General features: G+C 53.5%; 1 protein-coding gene across 9 annotated transcripts in view; it reads left to right on the forward strand.

Moving 5' to 3' along the window:
- The window catches only part of LOC139751244 (phosphatase and actin regulator 4), a 173876-nt gene that overhangs the window by 52805 nt on the left and 99717 nt on the right, over positions 1–21354 (forward strand). The window contains exon 1 of one of the 9 annotated variants that reach the window (XM_071666481.1): positions 8680–9207. The exons of 7 other annotated variants lie outside the window; for them this stretch is intronic. The gene's annotated coding sequence lies outside the window, so the exon portion shown is untranslated. Of the gene's footprint in view, positions 1–8679; positions 9208–21354 lie in introns of those variants that run through there. One more of the 9 variants, XM_071666488.1, reaches the window with a different exon arrangement.

Consider the following 21354-nt stretch of genomic DNA (forward strand, 5'->3'; position numbering starts at 1 on the left):
AGCGTTGTTCAACGTGTCTTAAGGCCTGACAAGCCAAGAATATTTGTCAAACATACTCCTTTTTTTTCACGTCGACCTTTGACATTTAACCTTTGACCTTCTGACATTTGTCTTTTAAATCAAGGAATTAAAAAAAAATATGAACTTAGGGGAGGAAAAAAAAAAAGAAGGGTTTTGTTGACAAGCTGGAGCAATCAAAATACAGATGTTTTATTCACCAGCGCGAGAATGAAACAAAATATACACACGCAGGTTTTAGCGTAAAACCGGGTTTAACGAGGCGTCATTGCCAGGTCTCATACTGTTGATTAATGCACTATGTGTTCTGTGGAAATGACGGAAGACCGTGTGTTGCGAGCTGTAAAGTTGCCCAGGGCTGGGGAAAACTCCTCTTGTGTTGCTACTTATATAAAGAATAAAGTCTCTCCACCTCTTTGTCCCAAGTGGACGACGACAACTTTGTAAAGAAAACGGTAGTGTTGGCCTCTCCCGCTCCCTTTCCTTCCCTCTCCCCTGTAGCGCGCGTGACGTCACGGTTTCCCTTAGATGTGTTTTTTAGGTCTGATGATGTTTACGATGCACGTCAGTTTCTCGTTTGTTTTCTTCGAAGATCTTCTTGTCAGCGTAGAGCGTTCTGCATGCGAGCGAAGGCCCGGAAGTTTCCTGAGTAGCGTTGCCTTCCATAGAAGCCATCCGTCGCCTTCCATGATTTCCAGATTTTCAACCATTCCAGCACCTCGCCCCTCCTCACCCATCACCTTAGCTCTGGTTTACACCTAATATGTTTACGTTTCCTCGTGTGGTTGGAGTTTCGTGGACGTTTATGAAGCTGGATTGTCCTTAAACGTTTCTCTTCGTTTCGTCTGTGTATCTTATTTGCTGATACGTGGGGAAATACATTTTAGAATTTTCTTCACGTCACGTAAAGATGCTACATTAATGTTGTTGTTGTTATTATTATTATTATTATTATTATTATTATTATTATTATTATTATTATTATTATTATTATACTCGGAGTAAAGACGTGGTACTTCTATACGAGGTTAAGAGACGGGGCAACACGAGTGTAAAACTCACTCCCTGTAACACACACACACACACACACACACACACACACACACACACACACACACACACACACACACACACACACGGGGGGGGGGAAGGTGGGTGGAGGTTAAAGGAGTTCAGAGGAAGCCTCACAAACAGGGAAAAGAAAATTATCACATATTTGTCAGGTGGAAACCTGCCTGAGGGGGATTACTTCGTTATCTTGGGCGGGGTGTCTGCTGTGTCTGTCTACCACACTCATTATTATTCCTGGTGACGTCAGGCAGAGCCGGAGGAGGAGGAGGGTGGAAGGGGGGGACGTCAGAGGCAGAGGAGCAACAAACACACACGTCGCTGAATGCATGTGGAGGAAGTCAAGGTTGATGAGAGCTGATGATTGGAATCTCTCTCTCCCTCTCTTTCCTTCCCTCCCTCCCGCCATGGCAAGATTGTCGAGTTAAGGCGTCGGAATCTCTCTTTACTGTGTCAACGCTCGATTCCTGGAGGCTGGTGTGTGGGGTTGGCCGAGGGGTTGTGAGTGGCCGTGGGGTTGGTCGGGGGAGGGGTGGTAGCCGTGGGGTTGGCCGGGGGGAGGAGGAGGAAGGTGAGGATTACGGAAGCCGTACCGGAGCGTGGCTCTGCTCGCCAGGTAAGTCCGGACAAGACCGACACGTGATACATTAAACCCCCTCCCCCCCCCCCCCCTTCCCTGTGGTGCTGGGGGATAGGGATGGGGGGAAAGTGGAGCTTTGAGTGAGGTGAGGGGAGGGGGAGGGAAGTGTGTTTCGGGAAATTGGGTTATTGGCGATGGTGTTACCGGAGTCCTCCTGCCAGTGGTAACACCGGAGGCGAGAGGCGTCACCTTCACCGCCACCCAGGCTACGTCATCGTCAGCCATCGTCAGCGGACGGGGGAAAATATATAACGCCCCACCTTACCCTGCATCCTCGTGGAGCGCGATCTTGAACCTTTGGAGGCCCCCCTTGCTGAAGGGGAAACGAGAATAACCCAATTGTAAAAGATGTTGGCGTTGGTGTAGCTGATGGGTGAGGCCGGCTCCCACGGCCCTCAACCATACACCATCGGGATGGCCCTCGACACTCCCGGATCATCCTCGGACCTCGGCCGTACCAGGCCCATAACTCGTGCAAGTGACGCAGAACAAGACCTGTCGAGAGGACCAGGACCAGCCGTGGAAACCTGGGAGACCAGAGGGCCCTCTCCCCAGCAGGAGAAACACACGTACCTTCCCTCCCCTTTTTTTTCCAGAGTCCCCTTCTGACGTGACTGATAATTGTGAACCGGTGAGAAATGGAAAGCTGGTGTTGAAGTGCGTTGCGCGGCGCGCGGAACTGCCTCCCTGAAACGTGGCAGCGAGAGCTAGCCCCGGGGAAGGAGGAGTGTAAGACAGTGTGGCTGTATGACCTGACCTCTGGCTCCCAGGTCAGCAGGGTGTCAGGAGCCAGGGTCATGAGGTAGTGTCGCAAGTGGTCGCAAGTCGAGAGGTGACAGTAGCAGGTGTGAAGGGGTCAGGCCTTCCTCCTTAAGCCTGCCATGACTGCCTTCAGTGGACCCCCAGCACCATGGGGTCTGCCTACTGCTGCCATCAAGGATGTTCCCCAGGTAAGGCTCACCTCTCCTTGTGTCTCTGCACCCACGCCCACCTACACCTCTGGTGCCACACCCACGCCCACCTACACCTCTGGTGCCACACCCACGCCCACCTACACCTCTGGTGCCACACCCACGCCCTTACACCTCTAGTGCCACACCCACGCCCCTACACCTCTGGTGCCACACCCACGCCCACCTACACCTCTGGTGCCACACCCACGCCCACCTACACCTCTGGTGCCACACCCACGCCCACCTACACCTCTGGTGCCACACCCACGCCCACCTACACCTCTGGTGCCACACCCACGCCCACCTACACCTCTGGTGCCACACCCACGCCCACCTACACCTCTGGTGCCACACCCACGCCCACCTACACCTCTGGTGCCACACCCACGCCCACCTACACCTCTGGTGCCACACCCACGCCCACCTACACCTCTGGTGCCACACCCACGCCCACCTACACCTCTGGTGCCACACCCACGCCCACCTACACCTCTGGTGCCACACCCACGCCCACCTACACCTCTGGTGCCACACCCACGCCCACCTACACCTCTGGTGCCACACCCACGCCCACCTACACCTCTGGTGCCACACCCACGCCCACCTACACCTCTGGTGCCACACCCACGCCCACCTACACCTCTGGTGCCACACCCACGCCCACCTACACCTCTGGTGCCACACCCACGCCCACCTACACCTCTGGTGCCACACCCACGCCCACCTACACCTCTGGTGCCACACCCACGCCCACCTACACCTCTGGTGCCACACCCACGCCCACCTACACCTCTGGTGCCACACCCACGCCCACCTACACCTCTGGTGCCACACCCACGCCCACCTACACCTCTGGTGCCACACCCACGCCCACCTACACCTCTGGTGCCACAACCCACGCCCACCTACACCTCTGGTGCCACACCCACGCCCACCTACACCTCTGGTGCCACACCCACGCCCACCTACACCTCTGGTGCCACACCCACGCCCACCTACACCTCTGGTGCCACAACCCACGCCCACCTACACCTCTGGTGCCACAACCCACGCCCACCTACACCTCTGGTGCCACACCCACGCCCACCTACACCTCTGGTGCCACACCCACGCCCACCTACACCTCTGGTGCCACACCCACGCCCACCTACACCTCTGGTGCCACACCCACGCCCACCTACACCTCTGGTGCCACACCCACGCCCACCTACACCTCTGGTGCCACACCCACGCCCACCTACACCTCTGGTGCCACACCCACGCCCACCTACACCTCTGGTGCCACACCCACGCCCACCTACACCTCTGGTGCCACACCCACGCCCACCTACACCTCTGGTGCCACACCCACGCCCACCTACACCTCTGGTGCCACACCCACGCCCACCTACACCTCTGGTGCCACACCCACGCCCACCTACACCTCTGGTGCCACACCCACGCCCACCTACACCTCTGGTGCCACACCCACGCCCACCTACACCTCTGGTGCCACACCCACGCCCACCTACACCTCTGGTGCCACACCCACGCCCACCTACACCTCTGGTGCCACACCCACGCCCACCTACACCTCTGGTGCCACACCCACGCCCACCTACACCTCTGGTGCCACACCCACGCCCACCTACACCTCTGGTGCCACAACCCACGCCCACCTACACCTCTGGTGCCACACCCACGCCCACCTACACCTCTGGTGCCACACCCACGCCCACCTACACCTCTGGTGCCACACCCACGCCCACCTACACCTCTGGTGCCACACCCACGCCCACCTACACCTCTGGTGCCACACCCACGCCCACCTACACCTCTGGTGCCACACCCACGCCCACCTACACCTCTGGTGCCACACCCACGCCCACCTACACCTCTGGTGCCACACCCACGCCCACCTACACCTCTGGTGCCACACCCACGCCCACCTACACCTCTGGTGCCACACCCACGCCCACCTACACCTCTGGTGCCACACCCACGCCCACCTACACCTCTGGTGCCACACCCACGCCCACCTACACCTCTGGTGCCACACCCACGCCCACCTACACCTCTGGTGCCACACCCACGCCCACCTACACCTCTGGTGCCACACCCACGCCCACCTACACCTCTGGTGCCACACCCACGCCCACCTACACCTCTGGTGCCACACCCACGCCCACCTACACCTCTGGTGCCACACCCACGCCCACCTACACCTCTGGTGCCACACCCACGCCCACCTACACCTCTGGTGCCACACCCACGCCCACCTACACCTCTGGTGCCACACCCACGCCCACCTACACCTCTGGTGCCACACCCACGCCCACCTACACCTCTGGTGCCACACCCACGCCCACCTACACCTCTGGTGCCACACCCACGCCCACCTACACCTCTGGTGCCACACCCACGCCCACCTACACCTCTGGTGCCACAACCCACGCCCACCTACACCTCTGGTGCCACACCCACGCCCACCTACACCTCTGGTGCCACACCCACGCCCACCTACACCTCTGGTGCCACACCCACGCCCACCTACACCTCTGGTGCCACACCCACGCCCACCTACACCTCTGGTGCCACACCCACGCCCACCTACACCTCTGGTGCCACACCCACGCCCACCTACACCTCTGGTGCCACACCCACGCCCACCTACACCTCTGGTGCCACACCCACGCCCACCTACACCTCTGGTGCCACACCCACGCCCACCTACACCTCTGGTGCCACACCCACGCCCACCTACACCTCTGGTGCCACACCCACGCCCACCTACACCTCTGGTGCCACACCCACGCCCACCTACACCTCTGGTGCCACACCCACGCCCACCTACACCTCTGGTGCCACACCCACGCCCACCTACACCTCTGGTGCCACACCCACGCCCACCTACACCTCTGGTGCCACACCCACGCCCACCTACACCTCTGGTGCCACACCCACGCCCACCTACACCTCTGGTGCCACACCCACGCCCACCTACACCTCTGGTGCCACACCCACGCCCACCTACACCTCTGGTGCCACACCCACGCCCACCTACACCTCTGGTGCCACACCCACGCCCACCTACACCTCTGGTGCCACACCCACGCCCACCTACACCTCTGGTGCCACACCCACGCCCACCTACACCTCTGGTGCCACACCCACGCCCACCTACACCTCTGGTGCCACACCCACGCCCACCTACACCTCTGGTGCCACACCCACGCCCACCTACACCTCTGGTGCCACACCCACGCCCACCTACACCTCTGGTGCCACACCCACGCCCACCTACACCTCTGGTGCCACACCCACGCCCACCTACACCTCTGGTGCCACACCCACGCCCACCTACACCTCTGGTGCCACACCCACGCCCACCTACACCTCTGGTGCCACAACCCACGCCCACCTACACCTCTGGTGCCACACCCACGCCCACCTACACCTCTGGTGCCACACCCACGCCCACCTACACCTCTGGTGCCACACCCACGCCCACCTACACCTCTGGTGCCACACCCACGCCCACCTACACCTCTGGTGCCACACCCACGCCCACCTACACCTCTGGTGCCACACCCACGCCCACCTACACCTCTGGTGCCACACCCACGCCCACCTACACCTCTGGTGCCACACCCACGCCCACCTACACCTCTGGTGCCACACCCACGCCCACCTACACCTCTGGTGCCACACCCACGCCCACCTACACCTCTGGTGCCACACCCACGCCCACCTACACCTCTGGTGCCACAACCCACGCCCACCTACACCTCTGGTGCCACACCCACGCCCACCTACACCTCTGGTGCCACACCCACGCCCACCTACACCTCTGGTGCCACACCCACGCCCACCTACACCTCTGGTGCCACACCCACGCCCACCTACACCTCTGGTGCCACACCCACGCCCACCTACACCTCTGGTGCCACACCCACGCCCACCTACACCTCTGGTGCCACACCCACGCCCACCTACACCTCTGGTGCCACACCCACGCCCACCTACACCTCTGGTGCCACACCCACGCCCACCTACACCTCTGGTGCCACACCCACGCCCACCTACACCTCTGGTGCCACACCCACGCCCACCTACACCTCTGGTGCCACACCCACGCCCACCTACACCTCTGGTGCCACACCCACGCCCACCTACACCTCTGGTGCCACACCCACGCCCACCTACACCTCTGGTGCCACACCCACGCCCACCTACACCTCTGGTGCCACACCCACGCCCACCTACACCTCTGGTGCCACACCCACGCCCACCTACACCTCTGGTGCCACACCCACGCCCACCTACACCTCTGGTGCCACACCCACGCCCACCTACACCTCTGGTGCCACACCCACGCCCACCTACACCTCTGGTGCCACACCCACGCCCACCTACACCTCTGGTGCCACACCCACGCCCACCTACACCTCTGGTGCCACACCCACGCCCACCTACACCTCTGGTGCCACACCCACGCCCACCTACACCTCTGGTGCCACACCCACGCCCACCTACACCTCTGGTGCCACACCCACGCCCACCTACACCTCTGGTGCCACACCCACGCCCACCTACACCTCTGGTGCCACACCCACGCCCACCTACACCTCTGGTGCCACACCCACGCCCACCTACACCTCTGGTGCCACACCCACGCCCACCTACACCTCTGGTGCCACACCCACGCCCACCTACACCTCTGGTGCCACACCCACGCCCACCTACACCTCTGGTGCCACACCCACGCCCACCTACACCTCTGGTGCCACACCCACGCCCACCTACACCTCTGGTGCCACACCCACGCCCACCTACACCTCTGGTGCCACACCCACGCCCACCTACACCTCTGGTGCCACACCCACGCCCACCTACACCTCTGGTGCCACACCCACGCCCACCTACACCTCTGGTGCCACACCCACGCCCACCTACACCTCTGGTGCCACACCCACGCCCACCTACACCTCTGGTGCCACACCCACGCCCACCTACACCTCTGGTGCCACACCCACGCCCACCTACACCTCTGGTGCCACACCCACGCCCACCTACACCTCTGGTGCCACACCCACGCCCACCTACACCTCTGGTGCCACACCCACGCCCACCTACACCTCTGGTGCCACACCCACGCCCACCTACACCTCTGGTGCCACACCCACGCCCACCTACACCTCTGGTGCCACACCCACGCCCACCTACACCTCTGGTGCCACACCCACGCCCACCTACACCTCTGGTGCCACACCCACGCCCACCTACACCTCTGGTGCCACACCCACGCCCACCTACACCTCTGGTGCCACACCCACGCCCACCTACACCTCTGGTGCCACACCCACGCCCACCTACACCTCTGGTGCCACACCCACGCCCACCTACACCTCTGGTGCCACACCCACGCCCACCTACACCTCTGGTGCCACACCCACGCCCACCTACACCTCTGGTGCCACACCCACGCCCACCTACACCTCTGGTGCCACACCCACGCCCACCTACACCTCTGGTGCCACACCCACGCCCACCTACACCTCTGGTGCCACACCCACGCCCACCTACACCTCTGGTGCCACACCCACGCCCACCTACACCTCTGGTGCCACACCCACGCCCACCTACACCTCTGGTGCCACACCCACGCCCACCTACACCTCTGGTGCCACACCCACGCCCACCTACACCTCTGGTGCCACACCCACGCCCACCTACACCTCTGGTGCCACACCCACGCCCACCTACACCTCTGGTGCCACACCCACGCCCACCTACACCTCTGGTGCCACACCCACGCCCACCTACACCTCTGGTGCCACACCCACGCCCACCTACACCTCTGGTGCCACACCCACGCCCACCTACACCTCTGGTGCCACACCCACGCCCACCTACACCTCTGGTGCCACACCCACGCCCACCTACACCTCTGGTGCCACACCCACGCCCACCTACACCTCTGGTGCCACACCCACGCCCACCTACACCTCTAACCGTGATGAAGTGACAGAGTGTCCGGGGTGTAGGACACGGTAGAGGTTGTGGTGGTGATTTCACTCACGGACGGGCAATTTTCGTGCAGTGAATTTGTGGATGGAGTTGATGTGGGCTGTGAAATGTCACTGCGGAGGGTGATTCTCCCCGCGCAGAGCCATCGTGTGCAGTGAAATCGCTGAGGTTCGAGTTCATATGAACTGTTGGAACTCAACAGTGAATGGTGGTTTCGATTTTGCACTGGCATCATCTGCAGTGACATCGTCAAGAATCAGTAGATCTAGGCAGTGAACTCTCGCCGCAGAAACGGTGCTTCATCTCGTGCAGTGACGCAGTGATGTTCATAGCGAAGGAGAGAAAGTGAACGTAGACAACGCAGTGATAATGAGAGGCGGTGAGCCCCCTTGGCACTGTGCCGGGCGTGGGAGGGTTTCACTGCTCCCATCGAGGCTCGAATAAGCTCGACGCTGCTCAGGGGAAAATGTAGAAGAAAAGTTAAAAGAGAAAAAAAAGAAAAGAAAAGAAATAAAAAAGGTAAATGAGGATTTAGGTCATTGTTGACGACTGTGATGGTGAAGACTTGGAAAGGCCTGATAGTGAGTGATGGTGAGGGGGGTCTACAGTGAAGGTGATGGGGCGCGAGGCAGACCAGTGAAATAAGTGCAGTGAGAAGGAGGAGGGAGGAGGATAGACGTGAGAGACAGGATTATAGCGAAGGTCTTGGAGTTGGCCACCGCTCCTGGCCATGCCAAGTGTCCTCTGTGTGTGTGTGTGTTTGTGTGTGTGTGTGTGTTTGTTTGTCATTTTGTGTGACTGTGTGTACTCCGTATGTGGAGTTTTGTATCTGTATCTTTGTGTGTGTGGGTGTGTGTGTGTGTGTGTGTGTGTATTTTTATGCCAGTGTATGTCTTTGAGTACGTATGCGTGTGTGTGTGTGTGTGTGTGTGTGTGTGTGTGTGTGTGTGTGTGTGAATAATGTGAATAATTCATGGTTTATTGAATAAAACTGAGAATAAATATGTATAATAAATTGGGGATGAAGGGCTATGTGACAAGGGTAGAGGGTGTCAAACATGATGGGTTATTCTGAGATGTTCACCTTGGTTGGAACCTGTCTCGGCGAGCACGAGCCCGGAGGTGGCGAACTGCAACTCGGGGACGAAGGATCTCTTAGTGTCAGGAGGTGACGGTGGCGAGTACGGGAGGCTCCCACCGGTGCTCTTGTGAATGCGAGAAGGACAAATGGGTTCCTCTCTTATCAGCGTCTCTTGATAGGTGGTGTAAGAGGGACCGGAAAGGGTCTTGGTGGTCTTCTGCGCGGGCCACTCCCGCAGTAGCGTCTTGTTGTGGGGTAGGTAGGGAGGGAGGAGGCGGAAGACCAAGGCGGGGGGGTGAAGGCACCGTTCCCTCGGTGTATGGACGTGGCACCGCCGTCAGGGTTGCTTGCTGCCGAGGTTTGTAAACATTGACCCCTCCCGCAGGTGCCACAGAATATATATATATATATATATATATATATATATATATATATATATATATATATATATGTGTGTGTGTGTGTGTGTGTGTGTGTGTACTTTCACAAGTAAACGATTTCTTGTCTGATTCGGGAATGTCTTGTGGTAGGTACGCAAGGAGTTGGAGAGGGAGAGGTCAAGTAAAGGTCATCATGATGACCCAGGGTGATGGAGAGACATCCCTCCTCCCTCCATAACACACACACACACACACACACACACACACACACACACACACACACACACACACACACACACGTCTTCCTTGTGTGAGAATTAAGGGACCAGTGTTTGTATGTTTGTTTGCCTGTGATTTTCTGTTTGTTGGTGATGGGGTGATAGAGTTTTCTCCTCATATTGTCCCATGTGTGTTTGGGGGAGAGGAGAGGGGAGATTACTTGTGTTTGCGGGTGCCTAATTGTCTGGGGGAAGGGGGTGTTTGTTTGTCCAGATAAACTGTCATGGTTTGACTTGATTTCCAATCCAAAACATGGACACCCATTGATAAACCTTCCCCCCCACTCCTCCCAGATAAGGGGAGACAAGGGGAGGAGTTGATGGGAGGTTAGATGGCGCCCCATTCTTCCGTTAGCCGACCTTTTCATCACCCCAGACGGACGAGGAGCGAGTTACGTCCCCAGTGAACAAGTACAATATTGTACTTCATTACTTCATGGACACATCTGTATGTGGAAGTGCTTTGTGCTCTCGTGCTTATATATATATATATATATATATATATATATATATATATATATATATATATATATATATATATATATGAGTAGGTTTTAAACCTGTTTGGAAAGGGCTTCGGTACTATTATGTTTAACCCCTTGAGCACGGCGGTACGACCCTAGGGTGAGATGACCCGGCATTTTAAAAAGGTCAGGGTCAAAGGCCACGCCATCATACCCAAGGGTCGTGTCGTCTTTCTCAGGGGGTCGTGCCATATGGTGGTCAGAGAGAGAGAGAGTCGTACCTTTGTGCTCCAGGGGGTCGTACTTTTCGTACTCTAAGGGTCGTACCTTTGTGCTCCATGGGGGTCGTACTTTTCGTGCTCTAAGGGTCGTATCGTTAGGTCGTCAGGGAGTCGTACCGCCCTGCTTAAGGGTCGTACCGTTGGATGTCCTTACAGGTGTTGACGTCAGAGGCTGTTTGATGAGTCTTTCAAAGGGCAAATGTAATAACAGTGTTTGTCCAGCCAGAGACGCCTTTACTGTTGCCCTGTTGTTCCCGTTGCTTTTGTTTCCTTAGCGGTTCTGTTGTTGCTGTTGCTTTGTTGCCCCGTGGCGGGTCGGTCTCACTGTTGCTGTGGCGTTGGGTGACGCTCTGTTTGTTCTTTTGCTGATGAACGGTCTGTTTGTTCTGTTGCTGATGAACGGTCTGTTTGTTCTGTTGCTGTGGCGTTGGGTGACGCTCTGTGTTTGTTCTGTTGTTGATGACGGTCTGTTTATTCTGTTGCTGTGGCGTTGGTTGACGCTCTGTTTGTTCTGTTGCTGTGTTGTTGGGTGACGCTCTGTTTGTTCTGTTGCTGTGGCGTTGGGTGACGCTCTGTGTTTGTTCTGTTGTTGATGACGGTCTGTTTATTCTGTTGCTGTGTCGCTGGGTGACGCTCTGTGTTTGTTCTGTTGCTGTGGCGTTGGTTGACGCTCTGTTTATTCTGTTGCTGTGGCGTTGGTTGACGCTCTGTTTATTCTGTTGCTGTGGCGTTGGTTGACGCTCTGTTTATTCTGTTGCTGTGTTGTTGGGTGACGCTCTGTTTATTCTGTTGCTGTGGCGTTGGTTGACGCTCTGTTTGTTCTGTTGCTGATGCAGATTACGACGATGAAGTTAGGCAGTTTACAATTTGATGTGTGTGTGTGTGTGATTTTTGAGGACTTTCCCATGTTGGCATTTTATTTCAAAAGCAATTTTAGTTTGTCATTTGTATTTGAACTGTTCTGTTCTGTCATTTTTTCTTCTTCAGTAGAACGAATACTAAAGAAACCACACTAACACAGAAAAAAAAAATTAGAGCAAAGATGATTTAGACCGTATATATATATATTTTTTTTTCTCTCTCTCTCTCCACTAATGGAAACTCTTCAGAAATAATGAGTTTAATTTGAGGCAAACTTTATAGGACTGAAATTCCAGATGATCTTCCGAAAGTAATAAGTTCCTGGGAGCTTCCAGGATGGTGGTGTGGGGGAGTGAGTGGAGTGGTGGGAAGGGTGGAATGGAAATGGGATGGAAGGAGGAGGAGGGAGGAGGAGGAGGGAGATGGCCCTGTCACGTGGGAGTAATGGAAGGTGTGTTTGTTAAGGGAGAAGTGGAGAGGTAATCCCATCTCTTAGAAAACGTGGGAGTTCTTTATCAACAGGATGGAATGGGGGGGTTTTGATACAGTTGCTGATAGGGTTGTCACTGTATTAGGAAGGTGCTTTTCCTTTATAAAGGTTTCGGGATGAGGGGTTGGCAGAGCTGTCGTCAACATGGTGGCAGTGTTGTCACTGTATATGGGGTGGTCCTTTATAATGGGTTTTGGGGTTGATAAAGTTGTTGGCAGTGTTGTCACTGTATATGGGGTGGTCCTTTATAATGGGTTTTGGGGTTGATAAAGTTGTTGGCAGTGTTGTCACTGTATATGGGGCGCGCCCCCCTTATAAAGGGTTGATAAAGGTTGTTGTGTTTATATTGGCAGTGTTGTCACTGTATATGGGGTGGTCCTTTATAGTGGGTTTTGGGGTTGATAAAGTTGTTGGCAGTGTTGTCACTGTATATGGGGCGCGCCTCCCTTATAAAGGGTTTGGGGTTGATAAAGTTGTTGGCAGTGTTGTCACTGTATATGGGGCGCGCCCCCCTTATAAAGGGTTTGGGGTTGATAAAGTTGTTGGCAGTGTTATCACTGTATATGGGGTGGTCCTTCATAATGGGTTTTGGGGTTGATAAAGTTGTTGGCAGTGTTGTCACTGTATATGGGGCGCGCCTCCCCTTATAAAGGGTTGATAAAGGTTGTTGTGTTTATATTGGCAGTGTTGTCAAATTTATAAGTAGGTTCTCATTTGCCTTTATAAGGGTGGGTTTATACCACCCTTAAGACGGATGTTATCCTCCAACCTGTATCTGTATAGAGAACAAGGTTTCTAACCCTCTCTAACTGTACCTGTGGAAATCACGTTTTCTTTATCGATAGCCTTCCCTGAGCCTACCTGTATCTGTAGAGGTTACGTACATACCGTTTTCTCTCTCAGTAACCTTCTCAGTAACTCTACCTGTCCCTGTAGAGAACACGACAAGTCGTTCTCCTTCGCTGTAGCCTTTATGGTCGCGTTTCAGGCAAGGTTTATACGCCACTCACAACCTCAAGTGCCGGTCGAGATTGATGTGGCATGGCACTTTCTGCAGGTTAACCAGATGTTATCTTTTGTTGCCCCAGATGGCGTCAGTCAGGCAACACAATACGTAGTGTTGCACGTGTTGCAAGCTCCAGATACTCTGTTGCAGTGTTGCAGCCATGTGTTACATGGCTAGCCCGCTTTACACACACATACCATAAGGCGGAGAGAATGTGTGTTATCTCTCTCTCTCTCTCTCTCTCTCTCTCTCTCTCTCTCTCTCTCTCTCTCTCTCTCTCTCTCTCTCTCTCTGTTCTTGTTATCAGTTTTCAGGTTTCTAGGCGTTCTCTTGTCTTCCTCTTGGTTTACATGTAGACTTGCGTATTTCTCTTTCTCCGGTCTACATGTTGTGCTGCCCCCATGTGGCCCTGGTTGTACATGTAAACCGCTGCTTTTGTGTTTGGTTTACACATCGTGCTGCGTCTGCCTGTTCCTGATTTTACGTAATTATGTTAAGATTCACACACATGACATCAGTGTTTTTGTATATAAATACTTTTTGCTTACCAGCACGTATGTGTTCTTGTTTACAAACATGACAGTTGTGTTCTTGTTTAGAGAGACATTTGTTATATGTGTGTTTTTGTTTTTGAACACGACATACGTGTGGTCTTGTTTACAGACACAACGGTTGTGTGGTCTTGTTGACAAACACATGTGGCCCCTGCTGTGGCATGCTCTTCCGGTAAATTAACCCCTTGAATACGCTAACTTAACTCCATCAGCACGATGACCTTACCCCATCAGCACGACGACTGAACCCCATAAGATCTGCGACCTAAGCCAGTGGGTACTCCCATTTAACCCCTAGTCAGAGGGGTCGAGTCGTTGCAATCAAGGGAAAGCGTCGTGGTAATCAAGGGGTCGAGTCATTTTAATCAAGGGGGTCGCGTCGTGGTAATCATGGGGTCGAGTCGTCGACTCAAGGGGTCGAGTCGTCATAATCAAGGGGGTCACGTCGTGGTAATCATGAGGTCGAGTCGTCGCACTCGAGGGGGTCACGTCGTCTTAATCAAGGGGGGGTCGCGTCGTCATACTGAAAGAGATGGGCACTGAACGTTCGGGGTTTTGGAGCACCTCCTCCTCCTCCTCCTCCTCTTGCCAAGCACAGCTCCCTGGGTGAGGTAGTTGGTGCATTTTTCATGAGGCGGCCTCCCTCCCTGGTCGGCCGTCCTGCCCCAGCCCGCCTCGGCTCTGATCTCAGTACCGTGTTTTACGTGGCTCCTCAGCTCAACTTTTACTTATTCAGTGGATCATTTTCAGGTCGGCTTGGCTCCCGTCCAGTGTTTCAGCCACAGATCCCAGGCATGGGATATATATATATATATATATATATATATATATATATATATATATATATATATATATATATATATATATATATATATTTCATTGAGTGATGGACTGAGTTGTTTGCACCGAGATGTCGTGAGCAAGAGTGGCACTCGCACACATATTCTCAAGAGACTGTCTATTTTCTTTTTTGAGTAAGAGTTCCCAGCGAAAGTTTTAAGCAGCAAAAACTCTGAAGAGGAAACTTAAGAAAGCGTCCAAAGTTTTAAGGTCAAGATTATAATTAACGCGGGGAATTTATAGAACGTTTATTCGTATACTTGATTGCCGGCTTCGCATTAGTCCGTTATTTAGCTATTAAGCGTATCTTACACAGACACACACACACACACACACACACACACACACACACACACACACACACACACACACACACACACACACACACGGACGTAATCACATGGAGTACTTACACAGCAGGTCTCGAACCCGTGTACCTGCATTCTGGGCGTCAGTTCGACGTGTGTGGAGAGAGAGAGAGAGAGAGAGAGAGAGAGAGAGAGAGAGAGAGAGAGAGAGAGAGAGAGAGAGACAGACAGACAGAGAGATGAATTCGTCCAGCAGCGGTTGTGGCCGTAGAGGCAAGGTAATCACCACATAGGCAGTGACGCCGCCAGAATCTGCGAAGATTGTGAAAAAAGAAAAAAATCCGGGAGTTTGTGTGCTTGATTCCGGTGGTGGAAGGAGGATGAAGTCGTGTTGCGGGAAACACAACCGAGGGGAAAAGTTTTCCATAAGTGTTTCTCGGGATTAAAGTAATGTTGGTAAAGGAAGGCAAAAAAAAAAAAAAAAAAATGAGGCAAGGAGCGAGGATGTTCTAATGTAGTCTGCCCCCCTTTTTGTGAGTGTGTTGGGCAGCAACGAAAACGACGACACGGGAGTGAATGGACAACAGATATAGAAAACAGGGTTTGTGTTGACTGGTGATGAGAGAAATGCAAGGAACGACTTGTGTTTCATGAGTTCTGAACTTCATGGTAGAATCGTAATGATCTCACACCGGGGTTGTGATTCCTTGTGATTTGGCAGTTCCTAAGGCGATTAAATGCTTCCTCAGGTAGCTCTGGGTTCTCCTTGGTGGCGTGTGTGTTTGTGGTGCTGTGGGATAGACGTTGGGTGGTTTGGGACTGTGTGACTGCTCCTCTTTTGTGTGTGTGGGACTGCTGAATGTTGATATGAACAGCTGTGTCGGGGACGGGTGGTACCAGGGCTTTGTGTGTGTGTGTGTGTTACACCATATGTAAATAAAGACTTTGCAATATGATTGCAAATTTTTATATATTTCTCAGAAGTGCTCTCCTCGGCGTCCAGACGTTGCAGAGGAACCTGCACTGACGCGCTGCGTATGAGGTGCCCCCCCCCCCCCCGAACGCTGTGACACCCCCCCCACCACACACACACACACATGCTGTGGCTTGAGACGAACACGTCCGTATATTTGGCACGCCACCACCTAGTGTGTCGTCCATCCTCTCTCTCTCTCTCTCTCTCTCTCTCTCTCTCTCTCTCTCTCTCTCTCTCTCTCTCTCTCTCTGTGTGTGTGTGTGTGTGTGTGTGTGTGTGTGTACTCGCTTGAGAGAGTCGATCCATCGTTTAAAAAAATAATTTGTTCTGATCTTATTGTAAAGTTGTCTCGATGGCCCAGATTGTCTTGTCTTGTCTTTGTCTCTAGTGTTGTGGAGGGATTGTCTTTGTGGCTTGGCCTCTCCTCCCCACACCCTAGAGAAGCTGTGGAGCTGTGTGACCAGAGGCAGGAGGGAAGCTTTGGTGCATAGCCTATACACGTGCTGTGTATAGGCTATGAGAATATTGGATCAAATAATAGACGGGTCGTAGCCATGTACAATGCTTTTATTTACGCTTGAACGCTTGTGTTTATGGGCTCTTTTTTGTCGCTTTTTTTATTTAAGTTTACTGCTGAGGTAAACCTGTGTAGTGTGACGTGCGTGCTCGAAGTAAACTGGACAGCCAGGTGCCGTCGAAGGACACGTTTGGTTCACGTTACTAAACACATATCCAGCACCTGATCCAGGCTCACTCAGACCCTCGGACAACCAGCTGTATGGAAGGGGTCGGGGAGGCTTTGCTGGCCGACCTGCCGAATAGCCAATACCTCATGACGAATTCAACTCAAGCTTGATGTAGAGCAAAGGTACATATTTAGGCACTCGCGCAGGATCCTTCGTAAAACAGGTTCTTCACAATTTGCAAGACCATCACGTTTTTTCTTAACGTCTTCGTTATCTCCTTTAGTGAAGAATGCCTCGCCATCCTTGTGAGGTAGTTTACATTAGGAGGAGGGAGGGGGGGGTAACCCACCAACACGACAGGAACTGCGGAGGAACCCTGGGGTACCATCTCCCCCCTTGCAGTACCCTCATTGTAAGGACGTAAAACTTTCCTCTGTCATGTCTTTTGATTCTCACAGGATTAACATCACCTTCAGTCCGTCTTGGCCTCGTGGCGAAAGGGTTGCTTGAGTATATGAAACCATAGCTTTGCATTACTTAGATAAACAATGATTAAAATTCTAAGGGACTTGGAAAACCGTTGAGACTTTGATGTTTAGGAACTGTGACTCTTGTCTAATTTGAATTGGACGTGTGTGAGGCGTCGATACACCTTGCTGTATATGTTATTAAACAGGACTGAAATCACGACGGTGCGACCCATGGGTGTGATGGTCTGAACTTTGACCTGACCCTCGAGGGTTAGGTCAAAGGCCACGCTCTTGTACCGAAGGGCCGTGGCGTCGTCTGGGTGATCACACCGTACACATCCCGGGTTCGAAACTCTTTCAGTAGGTACTGGGAGACATCACGAACCGTTCTCTGGGGAAGGTATGAATTCTCTGGTCAAGTATCATGCGGCATATACCTGACCAGCCAGGTTGTGGAGGGTACGTAGGCGTGCGAGCCGCAGCCTCAGACAGCTTAAGTGATCATGCAGCAGCAGGAGCAGCGGCAGCACTTTCGTGGCTAGACGGAGCCGCCTCGCCGGAGGAGAGCTTGCAAAAGGTCAACATACAGTGGTAGATGAGGCAGGATGGATGGGCGAGGGACCGACTCACAATGTCTGGTGGGTTGACCTTTACGTGAACGCCTGGTATTTCAGCGCTGACGGGAACATTACTGGGAAAATGATACACGAAAGAAAAGGAATAGAAAAATAGAAATGAAAATTTGCCTCGGCGCTCAGCCAGCTGGCTCATGCGTCAGGCGCGCTCAGGCCAGAGCAAGCACAGTAGTGCTCATGTCAGGACGACGGACGGGTACAGACACGCACAGCTTAGCCACAGACGCACCACAGGTCGGCCACCGACCGACTCACGTCAATCACAGACGTGATCTCGTCAAACACCGTCGTGCTCACCCCAGTCACAGGCGTGTCCAGGGCTGGTGGGTGGCGCCTCCTGTGGTGTAGTCGAGAGGACGCCAAAATCCTCTCCCTAAAATCCAAGGTGGAGAGGATAGGCAAGATGTCGTAAGAGTTGCTGTGGAAAGCACCAGGACCTGTGGTCAAAGTAGGGGATAGAGAGAAGCTTGGGTGATTCAACACAGAGGCAAAGCACAGCTTAAGCGTTTGTAGCCTTTGGGGACGATGTGATGGTGCGACCCCTTTGACCTGAAGCTTGAGGATCAATCAGGTCAGAGTTCCACCACGACGTCGTATACCCAGCGATCGTACCGTCCCTCGCCAGCAAGAGTCGCTCCTTTAGCTTCGAAGGGCGTACCGTTGTGGTCGAGCGTCGTACCGTCGAGTTCCAGGGTTGTACCGTCGTGTCCCAGTGTCGTACCGTCGTGGTCAAGGGATCGCAGGTTTTGACACGACTGAAGTCGACGCCTTTGTGGTTTACACCCGCGAGTCTGATGCATTGCCTCGGTCCGGGCCCGTGTGTGTGTGTGTGTGTGTGTGTGTGTGTGAGGGACGGGACGACACCGGGCCTCCAGACGTTGTAATATTTCACCCCAAGACTTACACTTGCCGCGCCAGTGTGTGTGTGTGTGTGTGTGTGTCACTCCCCAGCACCGACACCACCCCCTCCACACACACACACACACACACACACACACACACACACGGCGCAGGTCGCGTAACGTGGGCGCCGCTGTGTTTCCCTGCCCTTGGGCTACGGTATTATTGACGTTGGTCCGAAAGGATGCGGGAGCCTCGAATCCTGCTGCTGCTGCTGCTTGTTGCTAGTGCCTCGGGGTCTCAGAGGCCCCTGTTTCCCGTCAGATGAGAGGAGTAGAGAACGTCCAGAATATATATATATATATATAATGATTTACGCTGATACATCGCAGAAGACTTGATTCTGGAACCTGTAGGAAAATGAGGGACGAAGACCCCGGCCGCTATCGTGGTGGTTCACATCCACAGTGATACAGTTTGTCTCAGCATCTCCGAAGATGCGAATTACCACGAGAACGGCCCCGGGGTCCCCGCGTCTCATCTTCCTCCTGGCTACTAAGCTTGTAGGGTTTGTATACCTGTGTAGAGGTGGTGCCAGTAGCTGTGATTACTGCCCCTCTCTGACAGACAGGACGAGGAGGAGGAGGAAGGGGGGTCAAAGAATTATTCCTTTTTCACCACCTTACTTGTTATTTGATGTTCCGGGACAGATTGGTGTGTGTGTGGGGCGGTGGGGGGGAAAGGTTGATGATTGAGGGTGAGCCGAGCGTGGAGGGATAGTGGAGTGGAAGTAATTGATGGATTGGTGAGGGGTTAGAATGCGTGGGTAAGTGCTTGTTGGGGGGCGTCCCACGCCCAGGTGTAGGGCCGGAGGTGTGGAAGACCTCCCATGCCATCGTAAGGTATATACGTATGGTAAGGTAAAGTCACACCTCAGTCTTGATGATAGACCAGTGACTCACGACGCTGATCGTGACTCAGTGACTCACCGTGACTTAGATGACCCGTGTCCCATCGACTTGCCCCTGATCATGACCCAGTGACTCACCATGACCTTGTGACTCACACTGACCACAGAACCAATGCACTCACCCTTTTACGGTGACTCACCCTTACCAGTAGCCAGTGACTCACCCTGACCCGGAGCCGGTGAGTGACCCCTAACTCATTAAGACTCATGACCCAGTGGGTCAGGAGCGCCCCCTGGCCGGGCAGGACCTGTTAAGGCTGCTCCTTCACGTCCTTATTGATCGGGTCGGGTCCTCTCCTGCTGGGGAAGGGGTTGGGGGGGTGTCGAGCGCTTCCCCTCCCCTTCCCTCCTCCTCTGCCACCCCTCCCACAGCCCCCTGACCCGTCACCCTCCCATCCCCCCCTACCTCGGAGTGACACTCGCGTTACCTGTGAACACCGCTTGTGTTACCTGTGATGAGCTCTCGTGTTACTCGGAGAGTGTCACTGGTGTTACTTGTGATTAACACTCGTGTTACCTCAGAGTAACACTAGTGTTACCACCACCCAGCTGTGTTACCAAGCAATCCTCAATCAATTTAGCGTTGTCCACCTGTGTTGTTACCAGGTTTTTGTATATATATATATATATATATATATATATATATATATATATATATATATATATATATATATATATATATATATATATATATGCTGAGTTGTGTCATTAGCTGGATATTAATTATTTCAAGTCCGGTAATGAGGTCATTAACCCATTTAGTCATTTTTTGCGGAGGAGAAAATGCAAGTGGACTTTTGGCGAGGGTTGTGCGTGGTTCTTTATGGCCTTTAATAATAGACAGGGTTTAATTGCGTTTACTGTTTTTGTTCATTGTGGTTCCTCTATTTGTTCTCGTGTGTGTGTGTGTGTCGTTGTGTGTGTTCTGTCATGCCTTAATAGAGTCTGGTTTACCAGCTGTTCCGGTCTGCCCCCCGAGACCTTGACCCACATGACCTGCTCAGCAGTGTTGGTTGGTCGGTTCTTTTTTTTTTCCTCTATTTCGTAGCTATTACTCCGGGGTCTGCCCCTTGGAGCTGGCTACTTATGTGGCCCCCCGACATTAAGATAGAGAGGATGAAGTGTCTGTAGGGGATCCTAACATGAAGTATTCTTTTCCTCGTCCAAAGCCTCTCTCTCTCTCTCTCTCTCTCTCTCTCTCTCTATATATATATATATATATATATATATATATATATATATATATATATATGTATATATATATATATATATATATATATATATATATATATATATATATATATATATATATATATATATATGCAGAACCTTCACCCTGAAGAGGTCTACCCACCTCGCACCTGGGTCTGGGACCTTACCTTACCTTACCTTACCTTACCTTACCTTACGATAGTTCTATCTGGCTGTTTAGCCGTGGACCAGCAGTACGAACCAGGCAGGAGACATACCCGGAACTAGGCTACAGGAGGTGGAAGGATAGCCAGCCGTGGTGAAGCTCTCTGATCCCTAAGACTGTTCATGTTTG

Source organism: Panulirus ornatus, chromosome 11 (genome assembly GCF_036320965.1).
Source record: "Panulirus ornatus isolate Po-2019 chromosome 11, ASM3632096v1, whole genome shotgun sequence".
Classification (NCBI taxonomy): Eukaryota; Metazoa; Arthropoda; class Malacostraca; order Decapoda; family Palinuridae; genus Panulirus; species Panulirus ornatus.